Raw genomic sequence first — 26446 nt, forward strand, 5'->3', positions numbered from 1 at the left:
TTCCCATGTGTGACATGCTACTCTGTTACATAAATGTAACTACTGTATCTAAGATTAGTTGCATTCATTCCCATGTGTGACATGCTACTCTGTTACATAAATGTAACTACTGTATCTAAGATTAGTTACATTCATTCCCATGTATGACATGGTACTCTGTTACATAAATGTAACTACTGTATCTAAGATTAGTTACATTCATTCCCATGTATGACATGCTGCTCTGTTACATAAATGTAACTACTGTAGCTAAGATTAGTTGCATTCATTCCCATGTGTGACATGCTACTCTGTTACATAAATGTAACTACTGTATCTAAGATTAGTTACATTCATTCCCATGTATGACATGTTACTCTGGTACATAAATGTAACTACTGTATCTATGATTAGTTACATTCATTCCCATGTATGACATGCTACTCTGTTACATAAATGGAACCACTGTATCTAAGATTAGTTACATTCATTCCCATGTATGACATGTTACTCTGGTACATAAATGTAAATCCTGTATCTAAGATTTGTTACATTCATTCCCATGTATGACATGCTACTCTGTTACATAAATGTAACCAGTGTATCTAAGATTGGTTACATTTATTCCCATGTATGACATTCTACTCTGTTACATAAATGGAACCACTGTATCTAACATTAATTAGATTGATCACTATCTGTGGTATGTTACTCTGAAATATAAATGTAATTGCAAATAACATTATTGATCAATATCTGTGGCATATTACATAAATGTAACCACTGTATCCAAGATTAGTTACTTTGATCACCATCTGTGGCATGCTGCTTTGTTACATAGTCTCTCACATTAGTTACATTGATGACGATCTGTAGCATACTGCTGTTACATAAATGTAACCACTGTATGTAAGTGTAGTTACATTGATCACCATCTGTGGCAGCTTGTTCTGTCACATAAATCTAGCACTAATTAACACTGATCACCATTGATCACTGTCTGTGGCATTGTACTCTATTACATAAATGTGACTACTGTATCTTAGATTAGTTACATTGCTCATTATCTGTGGCATGCCTCTGTGTTACATAATAGCCACTGTGTCTAAGATTAGTTATATTTTTTTTATTTATTTTACATTTGTTGACCGGGCTAGTCTAACTGGATATATGTCCATTTTAAGTAGAGGCCCGGGGAGAAAAGCTCCACTACAGCAATTATACACATATACAGATCCGAAAAGTAAGTGACATGAAAGAGTAATATTTAGAAACTAGTACATCATAGATACCACTTTAAGTGGTTAACCAAGGGGAAACAGAGTGCAATACCAGGCTACAATTCTTACCACACTTTCCGGCCACAAAACCAAGACCAAAGCACTAAAGGTGTAGGAGTGTCCATATTCACCAAGGATATTCACACCTCCAGGTTAGTTGCCCAACACAGTGCATCTGAAATTCTCCAGGTGCAACTAACACTAGGTAAGACTTCAATCCAAATTGTAGCTTGCTACAGATCCCCCACCATGCCCCAAGATTCTCACTACTGGAAAATATTAAGATACAACCAAACACCCTAATACTGGGTGATTTCAACTACCCTGCCATTAATTGGGAAAACTACTCGGGTACCAACTCCTTTTCCCAGTGGTTCTTGGAATTCATAAATTCCAACGCCCTGGATCAACTAATCCATTGTCCCACCAGGGGAGCCAATATCCTAGACCTGGTTATTACCAACATGGGAGATAGATGCTCCACACCACTGGTCACCCCCTAATTGGTCAGGTCTGACCATAAGCAAATCACCTTTGACATCCATATCCCACCCCCACCCCCAGTAAGGAAACCTCCTTAAAAACCTTCTCCAAAGCCAACTTCATGCTACTGAAGTCAGAAGTGACAAACTTCACAACAACCACGCAGACAGGATCTGGAAGTTTGACTGCAGAATCCTACACTAAGGCACTGTACGAGCACATCCACTCGTGCATGAATCGTGCCATCCCAAATAGAACCAAGATGCTCTTCTCCAAAAAAAGGAAGTCAATCTGGTGGTCCCCTGCTATAAACAAACTATACAACAGAAGAAAGAAACTGTTGCAGAAAAGAGGATGCAAAAAACTCCCTCACCAGCCTTAGTAAGAAGCTGAGATCCCTCATAAAATCCTCAAAAGCTAGTTACGAAAATAAAATTGCCAAAGATTCCAAAGACAACCACAAGGCATACTCTAGTTATGTCAAGAATCGAAATTGCAATGCTCAGATCTGCTCTGAGCTACAACAGAATGGCATTAAATATACTGATCTCAAGGATATTGCCAATATCCTGGCAGATCGATTTAGTGCCAACTTCACCCCCCTCTCACCCCCTAAAGGGCCCATCTCAATACCAAAAGATTGCCAAATTCCGATAATCACAGCCACACAGGTAGAAACCGCACTCTCCAAAGCTAAGAATACAGCATCCATGGGACCAGATGACATCCCAGGCTGTGTACTACATAAACTACAAAATGAACTGGCACCTCACCTAAGTGTCATGTTTAATCATAGCCTCACCTCAGGCTTCATGCCCACTGAGTGGCGCACAGCTACAGTTATCCTGCTCCACAAGGGAAGATCCACCTTGGATCCCGGGAACTACCGTCCCATCAGTCTGACAAGCCTGATCTGCAAAGGCACAGAACGCATTATCATGGAACTTATAAGCAAAGACATTGGCAACCTTCAAACACTGGACCCCACCCAGTTTGGGTTTGTGAAGGGTCGATATTGTCTCCTGAATCTGATTGACTTCTTCGAGTCAGTCTCCAGAGCTGTGGACGAGGTGGTCCACACAGCCTATCTGGACCTCACCAAGGCCTTCAACACCATCCGCCACTCTGGAATCATAGATAAACTTACTAAGCTGGGCATAAATCCCTACGTCACTCGATGGGTTGCCAACTGGCTTACTGACAGAACCCAGACTGTAAAAGTAGCCGACTCCAAATCCAGCTCCAGACAAGTGACAAGTGGAGTATCCAGGGTTCAGTCCTGGGACCACTCTTGTTTGGCATCTACTTCTCTGAAGTACAGGCCAACACTAAGGGACTCTGGCTAACAAAGTTTGCAGATGACTGCAAACTGGGAGCCATTATTGAATCCCCAAATTATGTGGATATTCTACAAAAAGGCCTTACAGAAACAGATGTCTGGTGCCAGAGCCATGGGCTCAAGTGTAATGCCAAGAAATGTATAGTTATCCCCTTTGGAAAAAAACATGTACCCATGAATTACCACATAGTTGGCAGGACGCTAAACATTGAAAGTGTGATGAGAGACTTAGGGACACAGGTGGACAGTGGTCTCACTTTCGATAACCACATCACCAAAATAGTCCGAAAATCCTTCTATGTGGCACACCTCATCACTAAGGGCTTTTCATCCAGAAAAAAGGAGGTCATTGTCCCACTATACTCATCCCTCATTAGACCCATTATAGAGTATAATGCCCCGTTTGGTAAGTACCTCACAAAACATCTGCAACAGCTGGAAGGGCCACAGAAATACCTCACTAAAAGAATCACAGGCCTAAAGCAGATGCCATATGCTGACTGTCTAAAAAAACTCCAGCTGTACTCTGTGGTCTTCTCAGAGGCGATCTCTGCTTAACATACAAGGCCATGTCAAACCCTGAGCTGTTGGACATGCTCCACTTAAAGAAATCCCAATCCCTCAGAGCCACACGCTCCAGGGATCTAAACCTTGTCATCACAATGAACAAAACATGCTGGAGGGATAGGTTCCTGACCCAGAGACTCCCCATACTCTGGAATAGACTGCCCATACATGTCAAGCAGAGCGCCTCATTGGCCCTCTTCAAAAGGAACCTTGATGATTGGATGGGAGATAGGAAATTCACCCCGGGGATCATGTCAGTCGCCCTGCTAGACAAGGGCCCAGAGAAGTAAATATTGTGGGAAGAAATATCCAGGGGAATTGGGAATTGTTATGGCTAGGCTTGCATAGTACCAACCTATGAAAAAATAGGTGCATATAGGTTATGTATGAGAAACTTAGACAACAGCAGAAAGAAGGAAACATTTATACATGTAAAAGTTGATCATATTAGAAAAAAAATTGTAAAAATATAGAAATTTATTATTATTATTATTTTTTTATCAGAGAATGAATGTTAAGGTCATGTGGAGGTGGTGAGTAAGAGAAGGAAATATCAGTCAGGATTAATACATGGGCATAACCATTGTGAAGTAAGAAAGTTCTAAGTTGCTTCTTAAAAAGAGGTGTGGATGTTAGGGATGTTAGCTTAATAGGAAGCTTGTTCCAAGAGTTTCCAATGCCATTAGCAAATAGACAGTCTCCAGATTTGTTATTAGGTTTAAGGGTGGCTACTAGTACCTTATTAGCTGAGCGTAGAGTTGTCAGATTTTTGTATGGGTTAATGAGGCTACAGAGGATGGGAGAATTTGTGGGATTATACAGGATCTTCTGAGTTATAGTTAGTTGTTGAAGAAGAAGTTGGTTTTCCAGTTCCAACCATCCTAACTTTTTCAGGTTTTGGCAATGGTGGGTCCGGAATGGGGAATCAGTGGCAAATCTGGCAAAGTTATTATAAGTGGTGGCCAGCTTATTTAGATTATTTTTGGATAGGTTAGTGTAAATTGGTGATGCATAGAGAAGGGTTGAAATTAGGTGTGTTTGGGCAATAGTAATCCTGGCCGAAGGAGTAAGGAAGGTTTTAAGCCTATAAAGGAAACCTAGTTTCCTGTTGACTGATTTAATGGTTAAGTTTATATGAGTGTCGAAACTAAGATTGTTATTGATTGTTAGGCCTAAAAGTTTAGTTGTTGTTTCAGGTACTATTTCAGTGCCATTATTTGATACTACTGAGAAATTTATAGGGGGAGACTTTAGGGTGGGGATAAATAATAGGAATTTGTTTTTTTATGGTTTAGTTGGAGACAGCATTTGAATAACAAGTTTTCCACTATGGTAAATGCTTTTTGGGTGCTAGAATGCAGTTCAGCTTGAGATGCTGCAGCACAGATTAAGGTAGAGTCTTCAGCATATTGTATGCAGGTGGTTTGAGGAAGGGATGTTTTCAGATCATTGATGAAAATGGAAAAAAGGAGGGGTCCCTGAATGGAGCCTTGTGGGACTCCTCGGGAGATAGGGAGCTGGGTCGATAGGTTATTTTCCCAGAGGACTGCTTGTTGTCTGTTTTCTAGGTAGGACTTGAACAATTTGATTGTTTGAGTGTCTGTTGAAAGTGTTGCAATTGTCTCTAGCATTAGGTGATGATTCACCATGTCAAAGGCTTTGGAGAGGTCTAAAAAGAGAGCTGAGGAGAGTAAGTTGTTATTACGATTTTTATTAATACAGTCTGAAAAGGATAGGAGTGCGGTTGTGGTGCTATGAAATGGCCAGAATCCATGCTGGCAGTCTGCTAATAGATTATTTTGAAGGAGATGATCAAGTAGTTGCTGATGAATGCATCTTTCCATGATTTTTGCTAACGGAGACAGTAGAGCTATGGGACGGAAGTTAGAGAGTTCATTTGAGTTGCCTCCCTTATGTAATGGGATAATGTGTGAGACTTTCCAGAGAGATGGGATAGAACCTTCTGTGATGGTTCTGTTTATTAATATGGAGATAGGGTAAGCAATTTCACCAGCTGCGATTTGCAGAAATACAGCTGGAAGGAGGTCAGCTGAAGGTGAACATGGTTTTAGTTTATGAAGTAGGGTATGGATGAGAGCTGTTGGAACAGGCTGCAGTTGTAAGGCAGGAGGTATATTGGTTAGAGAGCATGTGTTAGAGATGCTGGGAGGAGATAAGGTATTTGATAAGGCTTGGACTGTTTCGGAGAAAAATTTGTTAAAAGTATTGGCAATTTGGCTTGGAGATTTCTGAGTCAAATTAGATGGGTAGGAGTTTTGGAGTGACCTGGATGAAGTAGGGTATTTATACCTATCCAAACTTTTTGTGGGATTAGATTTTGGGCTTGCTGGATTTTCAGGTAATAGTTTTTTGCTTGGAATATTATTTTTGTTTAGTATTTCTCAGCTGTCTAAAGGTATCATGATCATTTGAGTTTTTCGTATTTCTCCATTTGGACCAGATTCTATTTCTCTGAAGCATTTTTTGCCTTGTTTCTTTTGTGAGCCAAGGTGCAGGTTTGTTCCTAGTTCTGACAGTGCGTGAGGGGGCATGGTGTTCTAGGATTTGTAAAAATATGGTGTTAAAGTAAGAGTCTGCTTCGTCAAGAGGTAGGTATTTTAGGGGTGACCAGTTGCAAGCTTTGAGTTCTGCTTAGAAGTTAGCTGGGTTAAAGTTTTTTTTTGTTCTGGGTAGATTTAAAGATTGTTTGGTTGGATATAAGTTTTTTTTGTCTAGTTATGTAGGTGAGGGAGTGGTCACTAATATTGTCTGGAGGTAAGGGAGTGGTCACTAATATTGTCTGGAGGTAAGGGAGTGGTCACTAATATTGTCTGGAGGTGAGGGAGTGGCCACTAATATTGTCTGGAGGTAAGGGAGTGGTCACTAATATTGTCTGGAGGTGAGGGAGTGGTCACTAATATTGTCTGGAAGTGAGGGAGTGGTCACTAATATTGTCTGGAAGTGAGGGAGTGGTCACTAATATTGTCTGGAGGTAAGGGAGTGGTCACTAATATTGTCTGGAAGTATACCAGTTTTATAAGAGAGGGTGTTACTGTTAACTAATATCCAATCGAAGGTGGATTGCTTATTGCTAGGTTTATGAGTTCTAGTAGTGGAGGTGACAGTTTGATTAAAAGCATAAAGGTTTATGTGAGTAGTTGGTTTGACAGAGGTACAGCAGTTCCAGTCTATGTTAAAGTCACCAAGGAGTATGGTTTCTTGTGGGAAGGATGTGGAGAGCCAGCTAAGGATATTTTCCAGAGTATTAATGTTATTGCCTGGAGGGATGTAGGAACAAATTATGTATAGTGATTTCTTAGCGTTAATCTGGAGCTTAGTAAACAACAATTCAGCATTGTTGGGAGAGGGAGGTTGTAAATCTAGTTGTGTGACCTGTAATTCAGATTTATACAGTATTACTACCCCTCCACCTTTTTTATTCAGACGGTCAAATCTTAGTATGTTGTAGCCTGGTGGGATTATATCATTGTCCTTAGTTACTGATTTGAGCCAGGTTTCTTTTAGACAGAGGATGTCAAAGGATTATAAGTCTAGAAGAGCATGGAGTTGGGTAATTTTATTATTTAGGCTACGTATATTGAGGTGACCTATGAGAAGAGAGTTTTGGGTACTAGGGAGGATATGAGAGGTGCTGGGATGGGAGTAATTTGGATCAGAGATGAAGATGTTTGGACCTGAGTTTGGTTGAATATCACCTTGTAGTAGTAGATGCTGTAGAGGACTATGTGACTGTTTTAAAAGTTTACAGAAAATGGAGATAGATTTTCTAGTTTGGTGATACTTTAAATGGGATAGTCTGTGATAATGTGGTAGAAGGTAGGTTGTTGAGGATGTTATGTTACTAAAGGTTTGTGTGGTAAGTAGAGTATGCAGAATAGTTTGTTTTAAGGGGTGATGACATCCAGTACAGCTTAGATATTCATAACATGTAAGGGAATATGATAGAACTAGAGGGGTAAGGATTAAGATAAAGAGGAGCATGTAGGAGAGTCCTAGCCTGCATATGATAGCCATGGCTGGGAGAAATTAGTTGCTAGTAGGTGGGAGATATGGGTTAATAGAGAGGAGGTTAAAGGGTGGAGTTATGAGGAGGTAGCTTAGGTAGTAGGTGGGAGATATAGGTTAATAGAGAGGAGGAGGTGATAAGGAGGAAATGGGGAAGTTTTTAATGAGGTGGAGTGAGATAATTGGCTGATATGTAGTGGAGGTGTGGTTTAGGAAGTATGTGATAAGGAGGAAGTGGCGAAGTTTTTAATGAGGTGGAGTGAGCTAATTGGCTGATAAGTAGTGGAGGTGTGGCTTAGGAAGTATAAAGCTACGTGCGGTGGGGGTGGGTGGGATTTGCGAGTAGGGTAGGGGAGCGGAGTGAGCCCGCAGGGCGAATGGAGCGGGTTTGAGCTAGAAAAAGAAGAGCTAACAGAAACAATCAGAGAACCAGTCAGAGTACTACTAGAATCTTAGAAGTTCCTGGTAAGAGGAGAGTGCTAGTAAAAGTATTCAATAGCAACGATAAAGGACTGCAGTAAGGGAATTAAGGAAAGGAAAGGGGTTCTGATAGTTTACAGTTGCCAACATAGGAAAAAAGGATTACAGAGTGGACAATTAATATTCCAAGAAATAAAAGTAAATAGTCTTTGGAAGCCTATAAAAGCCAGGGTAAGGGAGCCCACTAGTGGACAACTAAAAGAATTACAGTTAGTTATTAGGGACAGGCAGAAAACACAGGGCCAGCTCGTAGATCCAAAATTAGGAAGGAGCAAAATTCCTAAAGGCAGTATAGCGGGTATGGCTGCTGGGTACTGGGCTGAGGTGGGAGATTTAGTGCAAATATATTAGTCTGATGATATGTTTTAAATATTCTTAATAAAAAATATCAGTTAAACTTCACAGCCTGGATGCGAGGTCAAACATACTTTCACAGATTCTTTGGATGGAGGAGAGTTAGAATATCGGACAGCAACTTCCTTTAGGAGAATAGTTGAGATGGTAGACTTTAATATTGAGGGTCCTTGAAGGGCAGGCCGGTCGATACACAAGTCCTACAGCAGGGTATGAGGTTACAAGTTTCACAGATTCTTTGGATGGAGGAGAGTTAGAGTATAGGACAGCAACTTCCTTTAAGAGAATAGTTGAGATGGTAGACTTTAATACTGAGGGTCCTTGAAGGGCAGGCCGGTAGATACACAAGTCCTACAGCAGGTATGAGGTTACAAGTTTCACAGATTCTTTGGATGGAGGAGAGTTAGAGTATAGGACAGCAACTTCCTTTAACAGAATAGTTGAGATGGTAGACTTTAATATTGAGGGTCCTTGAAGCATAGGCCAGTCGATACACAAGTCCTACAGCAGGGTATGAGGTTGCAAGAATGGAAGAAGCAGACCCACTGGGCAAGGGGTACACAGCAGCCAGGAGGAGAGGCAGTATATGTTAATCACCATCTCTTGGATGCTGCTGTGTTACGTAACAGTAGCCACTATATCTAAGATTTGTTATGTTGATAACTGTCTGAGGCATGCTGCTGTGTTACATAAATCTAACTGCTGTATCTTCAGTTAGTTAATTTGATCACCATTGCATTATGCTCACTATTCAACATCCTGTTTTGCCTCTGATCATAATAACTATAATTATACAGATAATAACCTGTCTAGTCCATTACCTCTGTAGGAGAAAGGACATTAAGCAGTGTTAAACTCATCTTTTTAATATGAAAATTGATGATGGGCAAAGTGCTAGTTTCTCTTAATTGCAGTCAAACATCAGAGATGTAACCAGTCAGAAAGTGGTTTAGCTTGTGTGGGGTTTCATTTCACATGAAAGCTACAGTGATGTTAAGTGAAGAAAGAGTTTGTGTATCTTAAACAAGCTGAAAATATTTCTACAGGTGGATTTCCTGTCATTTAATCATAAACATATGAGGTATTCTTCATCAAAAGGTGGTAGATATGAATGACTGTAAGTGTTTCAAAGCAGCTGACTTGGTGTCAGTTGATCACAGCTAAACAGTCACTTAGATGGAGGAAGTTGTTTGTGTATGTGAAACAGTTTGAATATTTTACTAAGGGCAGCATGTCTTTCTTCATTTGATCACAATCAAGTAATCCTGGCTGTACCTATTAAAAAGGTGACATTTCTGGTGGGGTTAATTCATATTTGAAAACAGTTCACTTAGTGTGATTTCCTCAGGAGTGAAATGAGTGGGGTCAAATGCATACACGCAACTAGCAAAATTCATTGTAGTAGTCATAAATTTATTTTAGTTTTCAGACATCGGTGTGACTAGTCAAAAATTGCCACTGGTAGGTTAACTCTGTATTGTAAAGCTCACCTACTGTCATTTGTCACAGTGTAATGTTTGTAGTTAGTGGGGATTGCTTCAGTAGGTGAAACAAGCTTGTAATGCATTATTAAAAACAAAATGTTTTTATTTTAACAGTAATATATTGAGAATGTTACTTGACAAAATTCAATTATTCTTGAGGAAAGGAAACACCTGTCTATTAAAGATATTGATCTCTGGTAAGGGTGTTCTTTGTACTTCAAAAAATATTTGGCACCTGTTGTATTTAGAAGTGGAAAACTGTGAATTAAAATTGATCTGTGGTAACTTGATCCCATAAATGATTGTTGATCTGAAGAGATAATGTGTGTGTTGATGTAAATAAGCTGAAATGCATTACTGTGTACAGAGTTTTGAGAGTCACACAGGCATAGAACTACCAGTTGTGCACTCGCCACAAGTGTGAGTTACTATCTCTGAAATCCACTTTCAGCACTCATGGGCTTTGCCCCTTTTCCTACTGTTGTGTGGCAGTGGTGTTAGTGTATATGTTAGTGTATAGATTTGGAAATGTGGGGGATTTCATCCCACATCAGGTGGTTCAGGAGGCTTCACCATCATCACTAACCCATTTTTCCCATTTTTACATGGTGTCACATCAACTGTAGTCACTTATGTTTATTCAGTTACTTTCTTATAATTTTGGATGATCTCACACCCACCTGCAACAGGCAATTTTCATATAATCTATCCATCCCTTTGCTGGACACCTTAATTTCCTTTTGGTTGCTTTCGTCTGTCTCAAGTCTGCTTTACCAGATCATCATTTGCTTTCCTGCACATATGACCAAACCACCTGAACTTGTGAACTTGTGAAATGAAGGTAAGCATTGGAAAAACATCTTTTTTTGGAAAATGGAGAAACCAAAACAGTGATTCATTTTTGTCTTTAAAACCTGTGACATACAAACAAATTCAGTTGTTTTTATAATCAGAATTTTGTGCGAATTTAAAAAGGATGTGGAATCATTAATGTAGTTTAATTATGAACTCCTGAGAGATGGCATCTCCTCTGCAAAAATAAAGTTGTCTAAAAATGGGCATAGAAATGTATATATTTTTAAATATTGAATTAAAAATGAGAGTATTATTCTAGTGCAACAAAATAAAGTTACCATAAATTGGGGTTGCTCTGGGCACTCATGGCCATTTAAAATAAAACTAATTATTTGTTAAACTTACCTCCATAAATTCAGGTAATAATTTGATGTCCATATTTGTTAAATCATTGAGATCTACTAGCATGTTATTAAACCACTGCAGTACAGTGATGTGAGGCATTAGAGTAAAAAGATTCTTCACCTCATTGGTAACAAAATTAATGTTATCATGGTAAACCGTGTGTGACAGTCTACTTAAATGGTGCCAGGAATCTTTCAAAGTATGCTTACAAGTTGCAACTGTATTTTTCACTTTTTTCACAACAAAAATTACAGGTGATGCTGTAATGGACCTGCTGTCTGCCATTATAGGTCTTAATGGAGGATGAGAGCCATTCCTATATATTTTTTGAATGCCAACGATAATGGGAGTTGTTGGTTTGTCCACACGGAAGAAGTTGAAATCCTGTGTTGACATCACACCCTGCAACAACAAATCATTAAACATGCTTTTGATTTTACAATAAACGATATTCAATTCTTTTATAGAAACTCACTTGCAAGTACTAGTGTCCAGTAACATGATCATTATTTTTCCAGAATAAATATTTGAATATATCAGTAGAACCTACCCTCCCTTATCTTGTTCCATCAACATTATAGACTTGTTTCTCAATAATTAAATTAGCAAGGTTCTTCTGACTTTAGATTTGGAATTTTTGTGCATATATGTGTATTGCTAACAGACTTCATTTCTGTTTCATAGTAGCATTGAAAACTGACCAGTGAAGAGTGTAAAGGGTGTTTTTAAAAGTACTTTTTCTTGACAGTAGAGGCCCATGTCCTGTATATGAATTGTCACCAAACAAGGAGGTCTGGGTAAGCTTATGAGTAAATAATTTTAATTCAATGTCTTAGAAATGTCTGCCCTTCTAGTGGGGACAAAGGTAAAAACATTTTTAAATAAATCAGAGTATGTTACATTAAGTTTTAAATGACTGAAAGCATTGCTTTTTAAGTTATTGCTAATAGAAGACAGAGTAACATTGGTAGAATTGTCAATGCTGCACTGATTAGCCTCAATGATGGCTGTAGAGGCATCCAGTAAGGTCATTTCATTTCGCCTTGTATTGAGTTCTGGGGTTTGTTGTTTCTTTTCACTGTGTTGGGGACAATGTTCCTCCTGAGCTGTATTCCCTTTGATCTCCTTATGGTGCTTACGTCTAAAAAAAAAAATCCTTCATTTTCGAATAGTCAGGTTCCTGTCAGATCACTTGATGTCCTTCAGTTCTCATGTTGCGGTATTCTCATTTGTCTCCCTCTCTCTCCTGCAGGGATACTCAGCCTCAGGTGGCCCAAGCATCCGGCTGCTGTGCAAAAGCAGGGCCATAAATGAGATATCTGCATGCACAGACCTCAGAACTTCTCTGCCGCAATCCAACATCAGCTTACTTACTTTGCTTCATGCTACAGAAGACGTCTTCATATAAGTATCCTGTTGGGGATCTTTTCTTATTTTTACTTAGCCTTCGGTTGCTGTTACTCTTGTATAGCTGATGTCATCTAGAAAGTGGAAATGTTAAGTGCGGCTGCTGATTCCATACAAGGATTCCCATGAGCTTTGTTTGTTCTGCTTAGGCCAATCCCACAACCATATGACCTGTAGCATTTGTCAATCGTTCATTCCAAAAACCCTACACAGTCGTCTGGCAGCCCTGAAGCTATTTAAGGAAAACCAATGACTCAAGCATTTAGCCTTAGGCTTGGAACCCAAATCACCATTGAGTTGGAGCTGCCTAAAAAGAAGGCTAAGGTTTCAAGGCCTACTGCTACTGCCTCTCCGATGTCAGACATCCCGCCAGCTTACCTGTCTAGGGGCTGAAGGACATCTGGATGAACTGGCAACTTCGGTGGGTACCTTGATGGAAGCCGCACTTGAATCTCCAGCCAGCATGTCCACGGAGGTTGCTGTGATGTCGGGTCCAGCTGATGTGGAGAGGGAACCGGGCTTCTCTGGAGAGCCACTTACATTGCCAGAACTAGGCTCCTCTCCTAAAGGCCTGACGCCTGATCCTAGGCCTTCTCCTTCACAAACAGTCACAGATAGTACTCCCCCAAAAAATAAATGCAAAACAAAACATTTATCTTCCACTACTGAAGAACAGCCAGACAGGCAAACTTTTTCACAGTTCTTGGCTCAGGCCTTTATGGCCCTCAGGCTCACAGCTTTAATTGCTCTGGCCTTGCCCTACCCTCAGCCCTAGGCCAGCTTCAGTTACCTACATCACACCTGCTCACATTCAAGAGGAAGATTCCTCCTTCTCTTCTTCTGATGAATCTCGTACATACACCTCCCAACTAGCTTCTTCCTTAGAGTACTGCTTCCTAGATGAGAGCCCCTTGGAAGGAGACTCCCCACCTAAAGATATTACCTTTGGGGAAACTATCTCCAAAATGAGGGAGTACTTCAAGTGGGATGCCACTCAGATGACTGAGGTGCAAAAGAGATATTTGGAACTCCTACAAATGGAGTCCCCCTCTGCTATTCCCCTTGTAATTCCAGTTTTCCTGGATGCATTTGCTTCAGCCTCCAAGACCCCCGAATCATAGCCTCCAGCTCCTAAAAGACAAGATAGGTTTTACAAAGTCCCTGATGACCACAAGTACCTCATTAAACCACCCGTGGCAGAGCCAGCTGTCATTACAGTGGGTCCAGATAGACAGTACAGAAAAAATCCCTCCTCATCCCTTCTGACATCCGGCAAGGACAGTAAAGTCATGGACAGACTTGGGAGAAAGATTTATACTTCTTCCACCCTGGCCTTTAGAGCCATGAATTATCAGACTCACATGGTTAAACATGCCTTAGACTTGGTCTCCCAGGAAACTTCTTTGCTTTCTTCCTTGCCTGATTCACGTACTAAATTGCACGTTGCATCTAAGCTCTCCTTAGCAGCACAAGTTGCCAGACATTCTATAAAATGCAGCTGTGATGCAGTTGAGGCTTCAGCCAGATCAGCTGCCTCAGCCTCTGTACTGTGCAGATATTGCTGGTTGAGATTGCAACCACTCCCTGATGATTTTAAAAACAAAATTCTTGGATGCACCCCTAGACAACAAATTCCTGCTTGGCACACAGTCCGTAGATCTATTCAAAAACCTACAAAAAAAAAAAAAGCAAGGAACTCCAGGATGTCAAGCATTTATTGGTCTCACCAATTTCAAAGTTTTATAGAAACTACCCTGCTAAACCCTCATTTGTCCGGAGGGCTCCTGCTCCTTTTTCTTCCTCCTCAAAACACAAGAAAGAGTCTAGAAAAACATCATCCCACAGGACTGCCTCTTCTCACACCACCCCCAGGCAGCCCTTTCCAGATAGACTCAACAATGTGTGACTGCCTAGAGCACCTTCCCCTCTCCACCCACCTCTCTCACTGCCTACCCATTTGGCAAGAGATCACTTCAGATCGCTGGGTCTTATCAATAGTGGAAAAAGGGTACTTTATGACCAGGCAGGAAAAACTCCTACCACAAGGCATACCCTTCCCTCCCAAAAGCCATCTCCACGTAATACCCCCAGATCGTCCTAGATGTGCTTTCACAGGGGACCATAGAAATTTTTCCTACAGGCCAAGAAGGGTGAGGGTTCTACTCCAGGCTTTTTCTGGTCCCCAAAACCATCCTAGACCTGTCCCTATTAAACCCCTTCCTGCACGGTCCTTCCTTCCACATGCTATCCCTTCAAACCCTTCTTCCACTACTGCCACCCAGTGCATTCATGGCCACTTTGGACCTGAAGGAGACATACCTCCATATCCACCATCCACCCAGACTACAAGATGTTTTTACACTTTGCTGTGCCATCATCACACTTTTTTTACTGCCTTGCCCTTTGTGAAGACCGTTGGTGCAGTAGATAAACCAAAGTGGTTGCCCCAGCGGTAGCCTACTGCAGAACAAAAGGCATTCAAATCTACCCTTATCTGGATGATCTCCTCATCCTAGCAGAAGAGGCAAGTACTCTCAGGACTCACTTAAAATTCACTATGTCCCTTCTCTATAGTCTGGGGTTTACTCTCAATCTGTCAAAGTCCTCCCTCACTCCAGCCCAAGACCAAACCTTCTTGGGCTGCAGAATACTGACAGACATGATGAAGGCATTCCTTCCTCAAGACAAAGTCTCCTCCCTAAGCAGTTTCTTCCAAGAGTTACTTCTTGTCAACCATATCTCGGCCAGGCAATTCCTTCATCTTCTAGGCCTCATGGCAGATACTCTTCCTATGTTGCCCCGGCCAAGCTGCACATGAAGTTCCAGTGGTACTTGAAAAATGTCTGGTCTGAAAACAGTCACCCCTTGGAATTCCAGGTGCCCTTCCTACCCTGCCTAAAGACAGAGTTGAGGTGGTGGATCCCTCAAGTAAACCAGAATCCAGGCCTCCCTCTCCAACACACCAAACCAGTGCAATTCATGCACACAGATGCCTCAGATTTAGGGTGGGGGGCCACTCTGAATGTTCTCAAGGTTCAGGCTCAGTGGGAGCCCTCCCATCAGAAAAAGCATATCAGTGTGAGGGAAATGACTGCTCTCCTTCTAGCTCTAAAGACCTTCCTCCCTCTGATACAGGCAGGCCCCTCCAAATCTTCACAGACAACACAACTGTGATGTGGTGCATCAACAAGCAGGAGGGACCAGATCCTACTTACTGTGCAGGCTTGCAGCACAGGCATGGGATTTGGTTACACCGTACAATGTCACACTGCAGGCAGTCTGCATTCTATCTCAAGACAACCATTAGGCAGATGCCCTCAGCAGATCTTTCTCTCAACATCACGTGTGGATGTTACACAGAAATGTGTTCTTACATATTGTCCAGAGATGGGGCACCCCACAAATAGATCTCTTTGCCTCCCCTCAGAACAGACAATTTCAGCTTTTCTTCCCCAGAACCCCTTCCTTACTAGCTTGGAGAGTGTATGCCTTTTTAATTTCTTTGAGGAGGGATATTCCTTTGTGCCTTCCCCCCTCCCCCCTCATTCAGAAGGTATTGCTCAAAATCCAGGAGGACAAGCTAAAAATCTTGCTGGTGACACCCTATTGGCCCAGGCAGCATTAGTTCCCCCTTTTTCTTTCTCTTGCCAAGGGCAATCAGTACAATTTGCTTCACAAGGTGGACCCACTCACAACAGAAGGGATCCCTCATTCACCCACACATGAAAACCCTCAGCCTAACCTTGTGGGTGATAAACTCCTGATCTTTTTCAGACACCTTTATTCGGAGGACATGTTATCTAACCTGCAGGAGGCCAGGAAACCCATTACCAGGAGATCCTATGTTTCAGGATGGGAAAGGTTCTCCAGTTGGTGTCTTTAAAGGCAACTAGATCCCTTCAAAGTGGATGTCCCTCTAGTCCTAGCCTGTGTGTCTGAGCTTCTAAAATCAGAACATTCATACTGTTCAGTGAAAGTCCACTTATCGGGTGTATATTACGTTACTGAAGTTTTACAACCTTGAATGCCATATGGTCGAACCCATATGTTCAAAGTTTTAAAACTTTGAAAAGATTAAAAAAAAAAAAAGAAAACACTTACCTGATGGTTGTAAGGCATGGGGCAAGCCCAACTGCTCCCCCCACACCCCCTATCTCTAAATAAACCAACTCCTAGCCCGCACTACAATGCAGTACAGTGCGGAAAGGGAAGATTTCCCATTACTACACTGTAATGCGATCTCAGAGTTGGAGCTGGATATGCAAGACTATTAGCTTCTGTTAGTCTTTCCATGGTAAAGACTTACCCCACTGTGTAAAACTGCATTCTCCTAGAGCAGTGGCCTCTTCTGGGGCTTTCCTCAAGGGCCTGGATATGGCGTTGGCTACCATTCTAGAGACAGCCACATGGTCCTCTGTACATACCTTCAGCAAACATTCTAAACTGGACAATATCTCCAGAGCCAGAGCAGGATTTGCAAGTGCCATCCTCCATGGTTTCCTAGAAACTGCTACCTGTTCCTCCACCCTTTCTTCTGCTTGAGCTATGGTACTCTCCCACATGTGAGAATACTGCAACATGAGAACAGAAGGACATAGATTAGTTGTGTAAAATCTTACCATAACCATAGATGTCCTTCTCTTCCATGTTGCAGGACTCCTTCCCCCTCTCCCTCCTATCCCCCTTCATGACATTTTCCTTCAATGGATGGCATTATTCCTGTTCTCCTTAAACTGTTGTCCAACTGGGCAGTCAGTTCTGAGGTCGGTGTGTGTATACGTCACATTTATGACCCATTGTTTATGGCCCTGTGTGTGACATCCCACACACCTGACAGCAGCCAAGCTTAAGCTTTTGCATAGGAGCCAGATGTTCAGGTTGCCTGAGGCAGAGGATCCCTGCAGGAGAGAGAGAAGTGAGAATACTGTAACATGGAAGAGAAGGACATCTATGGTTATGGTAAGATTTTACACAACTAATATTTCTTGTTATACATCCTTATCTGGGAGATGATTGTGTCCACTAGACTGCGTTTCCATTGATATGAGGTAAGATCCCCCCCCCCATAATCAGTTTTGTCCCTTTTAAACTTACATTCTTTTATTTCCTTTACAGCTTTGATTTGTTTAGCCACCTTGTGAGATATTTGTTTATATTCATTTTAGAATGATGAAAAAAGTAAGTCTTTGGTGATGGAATCTGTCCATGTTTTAATTTTGTGTAATGACTCATAGTGTAAAGAATTCATTTCCAAGCTGTTTGGAAATTTCCAAAGGCATAAATCTTTTGCTATACATTTAACTTTCATACATTATTGAAACTATAAATTAATCAGCTACAAATTGAGATAGTTATTAAGTTTGTTTTCCAGGACTTTAAGCTGTTTTGAAAATTTCACCAGACTTTAGATTTCAGCAGTTGTTGCATTAAAACAGACAGGCAACATTTTTTAGGTTCATAGGTTCATACTAGGCTATCTGCCCTAGGGCATTTATAAGCCTAGCCAGAATGTGTTTGGCTTTCGCCACCCATTTTAAATTTATTTTGCTATGCCCTTTTTCGAGGTTAGTATACTGTGCCTCTGTGTAACAGTGACACAGAAGTGATACCCGGGGTAAACCTATGATCTCCCATCCACTCATCAAGATTCCACTTGAAGAGAGTCAATGAGGGACTCTGCCTAACCTGGACTGGGATTTTATTCCAGAGTGAAGGGAGCCTCTGGGTTATGAATCTGTCCCTCCAGCATGTCCTATTTATATCAGTGCTGAGGTTCAAGTCTCTCGAGCGCATAGCTCGATGGGATTTGGATTTTCTGAGGTGCAGCATGTCCATTAATTCGGGTTGGACATGGATTTATCGTCAGGCACAGATCGCCTCTGAACAGGTGGTATGCCACTGAGTAGAGCTGGAGTTTCTTTAACGGGCAGCATATAGCATCTGTTTGAGCCCTTTGATCCTCTTGGTGAGGTACTTTTGGGGTCTTTCCAGTTGCTGCAGGTGTCTGGTAAGGTACTTCCCAAAGGGCATTGTACTCAATCATGGGCCTGATGAGGGATGAGTAAAGAGGCACGATGACCTCCCTGATCTAGATGTGAATCCATTCATGATTAGGTGGGCTATATAAAATGTTTTTCTAACCACTTTGTACGTGGTTATCAAATGAGAGATTGCTATCAACTTGGGTCCCCAGGTCCTAATTACTTCTTCTGTACTTAATGGATTACCACCTATGTGGTAATTTGTGGGCACTGTTTTGCCAAAGGGGATGACTATACACTTTTTGGCATTTAGCTTCAGGCCATGGCTCTGGCACCAGTTGTCTGTTTCTATGAGGCCCTTTTGGAGGATGCTTGTGTCGGCTGGAGAGTCGATTATGGCGCCCAGTTTACAGTCATCTGTGAACTTGGTCAGCCACAGTCCTTCCGTGTTGGCCTGTACCTCCGAGAAATATATACCGAACATGAGAGGTCCCACGACTGAGCCTTGTGGGACACCACTTGTAACTGGTTTGGAGTCTGACATGGCTCCAGCAATTCTAACCATGTGGGTTCTGTCCTTGAGCCAGTTTGCAATCCATCTAGTGACACAGGGGTTTATATTTAAGCTGGTGAGCTTATCTATAATGCCTGAGTGGGGTATTGTATCAAAGGCTTTTGCGAGGTCCAGGTAAGCTGTGTGGACCACCTTCCCCTCGTCAATGGCCTTGGTGACCGTTTCGAAGAAATCAACCAGGTTTAAGAGGCAGGATCTGCCCTTAACAAAACCGAACTCGGTAGGATCCAGTGTCTGTAGGTCCCCAATCTTTATTTATGAGGTCCATGATGATCCTTTCCATATCTTTGCAGACCAAGCTAGTCAGGCTTATGGGGTGATAGTTTCCAGGATCCGTTGAGGCACCACCTTTATGGAGAGGGACCACTGTTGCTGTACGCCACTCTTTGGGCACATATCTTTTAGTAAGGCTGAGACTGAACAGTAGTTTTATGTTTGGGTTTAGCTCTTCTTGGAGTTCATGTAAGATGCAGCCCGCAGATCTTTGGCTAGCATCTTAAAATTAAGGGCTGGAAGTTGTGATTGTCATCTTCTGTCCCTGTTTTATATTTTTAAAATGCTTTCTTTAAGTATTAATTGAGCAGTACCTGAAGATATTCTTTGGTGGTTTAGTGATCGACTTTTCTCATCTGTCACAAGGGAGGCCTGGGTTCAGTTCCCAGCTAATGCACTGAATCTAATGAATACTAGGCTGATATTAGTGTAACATAATTTTATTTTTTTAGAGAAGTTTGATATTTAATTTGCATTGTTAAGAATGATCAACTAACATATAAGTGTTTTAGGGTGATCAAGGAGGGCATGGCCAAGGAGGTTCTCAAGGGACTGAGGGGTTCAGGTCCAGGGTGATCAAGGAGGGCAAGGCCAAGGAGGTTCTCAAGGGACTGAGGGGTTCAGGTCCAGGGTGATCAAGGAGGGCAAGGCCAAGGAGGTTCTCAAGGGACTGAGGGGTTCAGGTCCAGGGTGATCAAGGAGGGCAAGGCCAAGGAGGTTCTCAAGGGACTGAGGGGTTCAGGTCCAGGGTGATCAAGGAGGGCAAGGCCAAGGAGGTTCTCAAGGGACTGAGGGGTTCAGGTCCAGGGTGATCAAGGAGGCAAGGCCAAGGAGGTTCTCCAGGGACTGAGGGGTTCAGGTCCAGGGTGATCAAGGAGGGCATGGCCAAGGAGGTTCTCAAGGGACTGAGGGGTTCAGGTCCAGGGTGATCAAGGAGGGCAAGGACAAGGAGGTTCTCCAGGGACTGAGGGGTTCAGGTCCAGGGTGATCAAGGAGGGCAAGGACAAGGAGGTTCTCCAGGGACTGAGGGGTTCAGGTCCAGGGTGATCAAGGAGGGCAAGGACAAGGAGGTTCTCCAGGGACTGAGGGGTTCAGGTTTAGGGTGATCAAGGATGGCAAGGCCAAGGAGGTTCTCAAGGGACTGAGGGGTTCAGGTCCAGGGTGATCAAGGAGGGCAAGGCCAAGGAGGTTCTCAAGGGACTGAGGGGTTCAGGTCCAGGGTGATCAAGGAGGGCAAGGCCAAGGAGGTTCTCAAGGGACTGAGGGGTTCAGGTCCAGGGTGATCAAGGAGGGCAAGGCCAAGGAGGTTCTCCAGGGACTGAGGGGTTCAGGTCCAGGGTGATCAAGGAGGGCATGGCCAAGGAGGTTCTCAAGGGACTGAGGGGTTCAGGTCCAGGGTGATCAAGGAGGGCAAGGACAAGGAGGTTCTCCAGGGACTGAGGGGTTCAGGTCCAGGGTGATCAAGGAGGGCAAGGACAAGGAGGTTCTCCAGGGACTGAAGGGTTCAGGTCCAGGGTGATCAAGGAGGGCAAGGACAAGGAGGTTCTCCAGGGACTGAGGGGTTCAGGTTTAGGGTGATCAAGGAGGGCAAGGCCAAGGAGTTTCTCAAGGGACTTCTTCCCTCTAGGTCTTCTCCCTCTGTTTTTTTTCCCCCTCGGTTCTGAAGGCCAGGTCCAAGAAACACTGTCTTCCTGGACTCCAGGTCTTCTAAAGGGGATCAGAAGAGATCCTTTTCTTTGTCTGTCCTCTATCTTTGGAGTTCTGTGTCCTCCATGACTGAGGAATTCTTTGTTAGTATTTATATAGATATATATAGTGAAATTGGTCATCATGGGGCAAACTTGATCTGAGGATTGAGGTGAAAAGTGGGGTGTTGTGGGTAAGGAAGGCTGAGTCATCTGGGTCAAAAACTTTGAAACTGGCCAGTGTTGGATCTGAAGACTCACAGGTTGAACCAGATGGAGACAGACAAAGATGCATGTATCATTATAGTAAGTACATAACTTTCAATTTAAGAGTATTCAATCTCGCCGTTTGTTCTTACACACGGGTTCGGAGCCAATCCTCGGCTCCGAGTCGGCCGAATTGCAAAGCTCTGAATCTCAGAAAAGCTCGAGACCAGCCCATATCCCACAATCCTCCCTGCCATTACTCAGATCTAGTTTGCCGCTGCAACAGATCGGATCGAGGAGAGCTCGGACCAGATAGAGAATTGAGTTGTTGTTACTATTTTCAGATAAGATACTAATTTTTTTTCTGATATTTCTTTATAGTTAGTAGTTTATTGTAGAAGTGCTGTGTGTGTGCGATATATATATATATATATATATATATATATATATATATATATATATATATACCCATTTCTCTTCTTCAGGCACCCTTTGTGGCCTAACCCTTTTTCTTGGTTGTGGTTTTTTGTGAGTGTTTTCTGTATATAACCTTTTTCATATACATATATTGTTATAGGATTAGTCATTTTTTTCTATTATCATAGTTATTGTTATTATTACTGTACTATGTCAGAAAAAGCTAAATCTGGCTTTAAAAGATGTCAGTGTGGGCAGAAAATGTCCATTACTGACAATCATGTTTCCTGTGTCTACTGTCTTGGCCCTCTCCATCTCTAAGAGGATTGCTCTATTTGCCATTCCTTTGGTGGGAGGGTCATGACAGATAGACGCAGGAAGCTTATAGACAGAGGATTGCTGAAGCCTGCCTTTCAACAGGCTTTGGACAAGTCAGATCAGGCTTCTAAATCCTCGAAGGGGTTGAAGATGTCGGAGCCCATGTCATCGGCTCCGAATTCATCTTTTCGCGTTCGTTCGCTGGTTCCACAGATCTCGGGGCCGAGCGTCGAACATTTTTCTTTTCCTGAGCCCCAGATCTTGGAACCGGTGTCGGAACTGCCACCACCATCCATTCTTCGGTCGGTGCCATCTTCGTCTCCTTCGACCCATTCTTCCAGACCCTTGTCTGGCACAGATGTAGATCGTGTCGTGCAGAAACGCATGGAAAACACGGCCCTTTCCAAGTTAATTGCAGTTTCCTCCCAGTTGGTGTCGAAACTAGAAGGCCTCCCCATATCTCCAACGGGTCCTCCTTTGAGACCCATCCAGATCTCTGAGCCGGGAGAAGATGACCTGATGATAGTGGAGCCCTCGGTGCCGAAACTGTCCATTGCACGATCGACACCTTTGACTTCGACTCCTTCGGAACCATTAGGGGAGTCGCGGAGCCGACGGTCTTTGCTCGGTTCCGGGACCGAGAGTCGTACCGACCTGTCGGTGCCGACTCTCCCTCTCGGGCCTTGGCACAGACTGGTTCGGCTCTGTCCTCGGGGTCGGAGCCCACGGCATTTGGTTCTGGGATGCTTCTGTGTTCTTCGGAACCGGGGGAGCCCTCGGCCAGGGGTTCGGGGGCCTTTGACCTTATGAGGAAGGTATTGTCTGCACAGACAACCACATCATCAGGGGAATCTTCTCCTTCCCCAAAAGGGCCACTTTCTGTTTCTGTCCCACGATCCATCCCAAGCGTCGAGCCCAATTGCTTCAGCCACCCCCAGAGGGTTCCCCCTGTTCCTTGAAGGCCTCACCAGAAGCCCCCTCTGATGAGGTCCAAAGGAAATGGTTGTGCAAGAGGAGGCACATAGATTCCCCACAGGAATCTCTAACGTCTGACACCGACTTGGATGAGGCAGAGGGGTCCCCCAAATCACCCTCGGAGGATGTGTCATTTGCAGACATCCTGGAGATCTTGAAACAGAGGGGTGATTGGCAGTCCCTAGCCCTCTCTGAGGATGAGTCGGTGCTGCTGAAGGCTTTTGGGGCTCAACCTTCTACCTCCTGGGTGACCCCGCTCTTCGATGAATTAATGGATTTGATTGCTCGAAGGGTGTGGGAGACACCTGATACAGTGGAACCAGTCCCTAGGAAACCAAACAAGTTCATCACTGCCCCCCAAGATAAATCTTATCTCACCAAGGGAGTCCCTGTCGACGCTATGGTGGTGGCGGCTGCCACGAAAAAGGAGATGTCTGAGTCTTCCTCATCTGTTCATCCTCCTAATAAGGATTCTAGGACTATGGACAGATATGGGAAGCGCATTTTTAGTTCAGCGACTTTTTCCATGCATTCGCTAAACTACCTGACCCATTTCACACGTTTGCAGAGGGATCTCATCAAGGAGCTGACAGATACCCTCCAGGGTAACACAGATGCTGCTGTTTCAGAAAAGGTAACAGCACAACTTAACACCCTCACCTCCATAGTAAACTCATCCATGAGGCTCATCTCGTATGCAGCCGAGGGATCGAGTAGAGCTGCAGCTTCAGCGATTGCTCTTCGAAGACAATCATGGATGCGGCTGTGCTCCTTTGCAGAAGCCTTCAAGTCTTCCTTTGCCAATGCCCCTTTTGATGGTGCCACACTTTTCGGGCCCAAGGTTAAGGAGACTCTCACTCGGTGCAAGCAAGAGGGAAAGACCCTGTCTGCTGTCAGGGTCCGTTTTTCCGCTCCTACTAGACTGTACCCCAAAGGGCAACGAGGCGGGGTCCGCATTACCAAGGCGACAGGGATTCCATCCCTGGGAAGCCTTTCTAGCACTCCTGAAGGGAGGCCCGGCTGTCCTGCTCTGGAGGCAGTCAGGGTCGCTTAGCTTTATACCCACTGGCCTGGCTAAACATTACTTCAGATTCTTGGGTAAAAAGCATTATAACCAGAAGATACAAAATTCCCTTCATTTCAACACCACCTCTACAAAGAAAATTTCCAGACATGCCACCCCATCTGTGAAAGCTAGCAGCTGTAGAAATTTCAAAGCTGCTCGAAAACAGAGTCATCCAACCAGTCCTGGCGGACCAAAGAGAATTCGGAACTTACTCAAGGTTCTTTTTAGTTCCAAAAAAGACAGGGGACTGGAGACCGATCTTAGATCTCAGCCATCTCAACAACTTCGTGAAGAAGGAAAAGTTCCGGATGGTCACGCTTCAGTCGATCCTTCCATTCTTACAGAAGGACGATTGGATGTGCTCTATAGATCTCAAAGACGCGTACTACCACATCAAAATAGCCAGACCGTCCAAAGATCACCTGCGCTTCCGGCTGGGGGCCAGTCACTTTCAGTTTCGAGCTCTGCCCTTTGGACTCACCTCAGCCCCCAGGGTATTCACCAAATGCATGGCAGTAGTTGCGGCTCACTTGAGACGACAAGGATTCTGGGTGTTTCCCTATCTGGACGACTGGCTCCTCACCGCCACCACCGAGCGTCACTTATTGCAAGCCAGAGACTATACAATCGGCCTTTGTTCCCACTTAGGGATATCCATAAACTTCGAAAAGTCTTGCTTATCGCCCTCACAGTGTATTTCCTTCATCGGAGCAGATCTAAATACACGATCGACACTACTGAAACTCCCCCCAGTAAGAGCTTCAACGCTCAAACAGCAGGTCCTTCTTCTTCTAGTCAGCAAGAAAGCCCCAGCCAAACTGGTGTTAAAAGTGTTGGGACTGATGGCAGCCGCACTAATTGCAGTCCCTATGGGAAGGTTACACATGAGGATTCTTCAATGGCTGCTCTTTGCGCAGTGGTCGTTCCAACACCTACCCCTAGCGCACGAGATCATGGTAACAGAATCTTGCAGACGGGACCTCTCATGGTGGGTGCGCGATCAGAACCTCACTGTGGGTCGTCCGTTCGTTCTACCCAGTCCAACAGCCACAATAACCACGGACGCTTCCCTGATAGGGTGGGCGGGCCTTTTTCAGGGAAGAACAGTCCAAGGAGAATGGTCTAGCACGGAGTACACTCTACATATAAATGTTCTGGAGTTGAGGGCGGTGTTCCTGGCGTTGCAACACTTCCAAGCTTTCTTACCTCTAGGAACAGTAGCAGTTCAGACAGACAATATGTCTGTAGTCTGGTACATAAACAAACAAGGGGGAACCAGGTCTTACCCGTTATGCAGAGAGGCCATGAGAATTTGGCAATGGGCAGAGTCCATGGGTTGCTTTCTGATAGCAACGCACATCCCGGGATCATCCAACGTCATTGCGAACAGGTTGAGCAGAGCCATCCTGTTACCTCACGAGTGGTCCCTCAATTCACAGACGGCGGAAAAGATCTTCCGCAAATGGGGCCAGCCTTGCTGCGATCTGTTTGCTTCCCCATTGAATGCAAAATGCAGAAGCTACTTTGCCCTTCTACCGCCTCCGGGGGATGTCCCCAGGGACGCACTGATACACGATTGACCCCCGGGTCTCCTATATGCATTCCCACCGACTCCATTGATTCCCAGATTTCTACAGAAAGCCAGGAGCCTGGAAAGGACTATAATACTCATAGCCCCATTCTGGCCTCGTCAAATATGGTTTCCCTTTCTTTGAGCTCATCAAATAGAGGAACCATGGATTCTGTACCCAGTGCCAGATCTGCTGACACATTCGTCGGGAGTTCCTCACCCGTCTCTACAGTCCCTCAAACTAGCAGCTTGGCTGCTCCACTTCCCTGTCTAGCCAGGTCTCATCTACTCCTTCCGTCAGTTCAACACATCCTAGTTGCTTCTCATAAAGCTTCTACTACTAAGCTCTATACGAGTAAGTGGAAACGCTTTGTATATTGGGCATCTAGTCAGAACTTAGATCCCTTGGTAGCTCCTCTACATAAAATTTTAGAAGTCTTATCCATCCTTTTTCACAAAGGAGCTTCTACTTCCACTCTAAGAGTACAGTTGGCGGCCATATCAAACTTCCATATTGGTGAGGGAGGTTCTCCCATTATGTCTCACAGGCTTTGTAAAGCCTTTATGAAAGGAACCTTCCATCTTAGACCACCTGTCAGAAAACCTTTCTTTCCATGGAGCCTGAATTTGCTGCTGTCACAACTCATGTTGCCACCTTTTGAACCTGCTTCGTCATGCCTCCTAAAGTTCTTATCGTGGAAGATGCTGTTTCTCGTCGCCGTGACCTCAGCTCGTAGATTCTCAGAGCTGCAGGCATTATTGGTCAGACCACCTTACCTGA

The 26446-nt window shown here is 43.7% G+C and overlaps 1 protein-coding gene across 1 annotated transcript in view; it reads right to left on the reverse strand.

Annotated features, from left to right (window-relative positions):
• ELMOD2 (ELMO domain containing 2) overlaps positions 1–26446 on the reverse strand; it is a 909722-nt gene that overhangs the window by 282011 nt on the left and 601265 nt on the right. The gene's annotated exons all lie outside the window — the stretch shown is intronic.

The sequence above is a fragment of the Protopterus annectens genome, chromosome 2.part0 (genome assembly GCF_019279795.1).
Source record: "Protopterus annectens isolate FY-2018-M chromosome 2.part0, PAN1.0, whole genome shotgun sequence".
Taxonomy (NCBI): Eukaryota; Metazoa; Chordata; order Ceratodontiformes; family Protopteridae; genus Protopterus; species Protopterus annectens.